At 31.2% G+C, this 5,097-nt stretch overlaps 1 non-coding gene across 1 annotated transcript; it reads right to left on the reverse strand.

The window, feature by feature from the left end:
- Window positions 1–2,792: 2,792 nt before the first annotated feature.
- Window positions 2,793–2,883, reverse strand: LOC145033259 (small nucleolar RNA R44/J54/Z268 family). Its single transcript, XR_013677491.1, has one exon. It is a non-coding gene; the product is annotated as a small nucleolar RNA R44/J54/Z268 family (small nucleolar RNA).
- Window positions 2,884–5,097: the final 2,214 nt, after the last annotated feature.

Below are 5,097 nucleotides of genomic sequence, written 5' to 3' on the forward strand. Positions count from 1 at the left end.
GTCCAACTTAATGAAATTAGGGATCATACGCCCCTGTTTTTGTCGTTCAAACGAAAGGAAGTCGAACACGAAGGAACGACATAGATACGAACAACGACGGCGGCAGAATGGAGCATAAGGCTTCGTCGGTCGATTCGCAAGCCGAGATTGAATCCGGGGTCGACGAGGCCGAAGCAAAGAAGGCGTGAAGAAGTAGCGAAGTTTCGCTCATTCCTATCCGGCTGCGAGGTGCGAAGGAAGGAGGTCTAATAGGGAGTCCGGGCGTCGCAAGCAGCGGTAGCAGCAAAGACGAATCTTCGGAGCTCTATGGTCGATGGGAACAACAGAGAAAGAAAACGAGGGGAAAGGGGGTCTGCGGTAAGGTGTCGAGAGCAGCAGCAGTGACGAAGACGAGGCCTTCGGTGGGGTTTTCTCGACGGAAGAAGAAGGGGAGGGTGTGAGGGGTGGGTCGTCGGTCGGTCTCAGTGGGTGTTGCGATGAGGCCATTTGCGATCGGTGGTTGAAAAGGGAGGCACCTTCGGTGCTTGGCTGGACCGAAGAGGGAAAAAGAATGGAAGCAGTGGATGGGAGGGTCTGCTCCGGTAGTTCCCCTGTTCTTTTTCTTTCTCTTTTTTTTGTTAGTTTTGATCGAAACTGATGAAGGGAATCAGTGTTTGGGTGTTGATGTTTGATAGGGAATCAATGGGTGTTTGGGTTGGGGATTGGTCATCGGAACAGGAAGGGACAAAGGTGGATACTGATGTTTCTGGTCCAATGGCGAAAAAAAAGACGGTAGTAGGGGGTGTTTCTCGTAGCGATCGATGATGGAATAAGGCAGCAGCAAAAACGATTCTCATGGGTTTTTGGAGGGTTCGATTGACAGGAAAGGAGCTGTGGTTTTACTGTCTTCACCGATGGAAAGATGGGTGAAGGGAGCTATTTTATTTCACATTTAACTTGTAATTGTATATATAAAATCTGATCCCTCAGATTTTATTTTATTTTAACGAGATTTTTGGTGTACAATTTATAATTTAGGATTTGATTTTATTTTAACTTGATCTTTGGCTGTACAATTTAGATAGTAGTAGGAAATATACATCCACACTTAAGTATAATTTAGACTTCTAAGTTCTAATAGAATTCTAATCAAGTGGTGATTGTTTGGGATTTTAAGAAATCATTTATACCCATTTTTCCCATATACGTTTAATTTTAATTAATTTTACCCGTGTTAAATTTATATAGAAAACTCTAACAATTTAATTTAAGGAGAAATCACGTTTATTATACATGATTAATTTGGATAATCTTGAACTCACATAAGGCAGTGTGTGTGTGTGTGTGTATATATATATATATATATATATATATATATATATATATATATATATATATATATATATATATATATATATATATAGTTTCATTTGAGATCATTTTAACTTTGGGATACCGTGAGACCAAATCTAAAAATAATTTTAAAATGCAAAATAAATGGAAAAATCCACAAATTTTTTTTTTTAAAATATTATTTTCGGAACTTGAATTAACTAAAAAAAATAAAACAAAATAATAAAAAAATTAAAAAAATCCTGTGTTTTTTTTTTTAAATACGCGAAATATTCTAAATAGAATATTACACTCACATATTCTAAAATATAATTTTAAAATGCAAAGTAAATGGAAAAATCTAAAAATTCTTTTGTTAAATATTATTTTCGGAACTTGAATTAACTAAAAAAAATAAAAAAAAAATCCTATTTTTTTTGAAAAATATGTGAAATAATCTAAATAGAATATTACACTGTACATATTCTAAAAATAATTTTAAAATGCAAAATAAATGGAAAAATAAAAAAAAAAATTAATATTATTTTCGGAACTTGAATTAACTATAAAAAAATTTTAAAAAATAAAAAAAAATTAAAAAAATGCGTCTCATGGTCTCACAAAATTAGGCCGTCTCACATAAACCTAACCCTATATATATATATATATATATATATATATATATATATATATATATATATATATATATATATATATATATATATATATATATATATATATATATATATATATATATATATAACCACCTAAGAACGAAAAGAAAAGCAAATGATTTCAGTTAAAACAGTTTTAGTGCTTCGACTTGATGCGTAAAGATGAGCAACCCATTTAAATTAAACTGTTTGTCAAAGAATTTCAAGAAACGTAAGTAGTTCTAATGTAGGTTGCTATTAAAAAACTGGAAATGATATTTTTTAAAACAAATTAATAGATTCTTTCCAAAATGCACAACTAAACTCTCCAAGTTAAAGAAAACTTGCAAAGTAACTGTAAATAATATGATTATAAATCATTGAATCAAACACAAAAAGTGATCAATGATTTGAAAATTTGAAAACTAAAAAAAAGTTTTCAATCATAAGGATTCATTATAAAGAAGCTATTATAAAGATTCATTTGACGCCTAGATAGTGGTAATATTTGGGTATTATCATTCTCCAATGGGATGAAGATGTATGTCAGTTTCTAATCTACATCCCTTACTACAGATCATAAACTGTCAATGATAAATACAAAATATTCAACTTTTATTAACAAACCAAATGAGCAATTTCAATCAATGTCGTTGCTAATATATTATAAAACATTGTCTTAAGTTACCTTTTTTTTGTTGGTATAAATTTAGTATATTTATAAACCATCATAGGCAACAATGAGCATACACTACACAAAACAAAACAAACAAGAAATTAAAATGTTTAAAAGGAGCAAACTAAAATAGTTTTAGAAAGATCATAATAATTGCATCTGAGATTCCCATCATAGACTTGGTCTATCCCTACTCCAAAACTGGAGTTCTAATGTCCCAGTCTTTTTATCATTAACTGCAATAATATATGAATCACACAACTCATTAAGCATACAAATGTTTGACCAAATGAAACGTGCAAAGGGAAGAAACAACAAAAAGTGAAAAACATGTACGCACATACAAACAAGATTTACTCCTCAGGTTAGGTTGAATTCATAGTTTCAAGATTGAAAACTGCATTTAGAACCTATCAAAAATACATGAATAACATCACCATAGACACAAAAAAATAAGAGAGTTGAAGACGTAACAGATAGATCAAAGACCAATATGATGAATTTTCCAAAAAAAAACTCTCACAATTGGCATAACAGAGATGTAATCAGATAGCAGCAATATTACCTTTTGTCATCGGATAGAAACAAGAGGCCAAGAGCAATTGTCGATTGTTAATATAGATGTTCTTTATCTTAGACTTTGGAAAGCCAAAAGCAAAGCCACACAGATTGTTAATAAATGAATAATTTACCGATTTAAAGGAAATCAAAATTCCAAAACTGCCTGAAACTAATTTGCTCTAAAAAAAATTATATATATATATATATATATATATATATATATATATATATATATATATATATATATATATATATATATATATATATATATATGTGTGTGTGTGTGTGTTTAATAAATTACAAAAGTACTACATACCTAATACAAAATTTGCAAATTACTCGCAATATATTGCCATGTTTGTTTGTCCACTATTTTTGTACTGAGACTTTGGTCCCATGAATTTTGTATATATGTAGCTTTGCTTCATACCCTTTTGTAGTTATGCAATTTCGGCACCGCTTATGTCTCCACAAATTGGGGATGAAATATATATATATATATATATATATATATATATATATATATATATATATATATATATATATATATATATATATATCTTTACTACTTATAAAAGAAATCTAACTATTTCTATAACTAGATTGAATATAATAATATTATTTTTTTAAGACGTACAAACGAGTAAGCTAATATTACAAACAACCATTAATAAAATAATATTAAATTTTAAATTTGTTTTGATTCCTTATATTTCTCAGCAAAATCCTAATTTCATGGTCATTCAAAATTTAAAACCTTTTCATCCTAATACGCTTCAACAAATATCCTTTAAATGTTGCATTTGCAGCTGATTAAAATATCTCATAGCAGACGTGTGTTTGTTCTCTCCACCTTATAAACCCTGCTATAAATCCCACTGCCATGAAGTATTTCCCTTATAAACCCTAATCGTTTTTCTCCCTCTCTTAGACGAAGACAATGTGTTTTCTTTAAGAAAAAAAGTTTGAAAATATTCCAATTTCTCAAAAAAATTTACCCCAAATGCGAAACTGGGTAAAATTTTCCATTTTGCGAAGACTACAGGGATGCGAAATGAAAATTCTGCACTTGTCTTTTTATGACCCCATTTTGCGAAGTTGGACCACTTATATTATTTCTTGAAAAGATCAGGTGCCAAATGCGAAACTCTAAGCTTTCTTCCCCAATTCGCATTTATACATTAAAAACTTCGCATTTTCATTCAAATTCTTCGCATCTTGCATCCATCCGTCTTTGAGTTCATTCGCATTTCATCGCATTAACTGAGAAATTAATCAGTTGTCTCATATTCGCATTTCAGTTGTTTGAGAAACCCAGATACGAACCCAAATGCGAAACCCACTGATTTCAAATGCGAACCAACCAAAAATCATCAACCACGTACTTGTGTCACCAAATGCGAACTGAATATCACCATTAAATTCTCCTCGCATTCCATAGATGCGAACACAATCCAGATCTCCGACTCCAAGCTTGCGAAATCAAAATCAATTAACCTCAAACAAATCGTGAACTTCTTATGCGAACTGTTTTGACCCACAAAACCAAATGCGAACTCAATTGATGTCATATGCGAACTGATTTCATAGATGCGAACACAATTGATTTCATATACGAATCCACATCCATCGATATGAAACCAATACCAGTTACAAGCAATTAGTAGCAACCATCGATCCTCTAATTTTCAATTACTCAGCCTTCGCTTTTCATACAACCCGTCGACCCTGAAAAATCGATAAACACCAAATGTCTCATTTTTAGATCGATTTTCTGATTAAATGTCATATTTGAAGAATGATCGATTTTCTGATTAAATGACCCCATTTTGCGAAGTTGGACCACTTATATTATTTCTTGAAAAGATCAGGTGCCAAATGCGAAACTCTAAGCTT

This window comes from Lactuca saligna, chromosome 2 (assembly GCF_052625555.1).
Source record: "Lactuca saligna cultivar CGN05327 chromosome 2, ASM5262555v1, whole genome shotgun sequence".
Classification (NCBI taxonomy): Eukaryota; Viridiplantae; Streptophyta; class Magnoliopsida; order Asterales; family Asteraceae; genus Lactuca; species Lactuca saligna.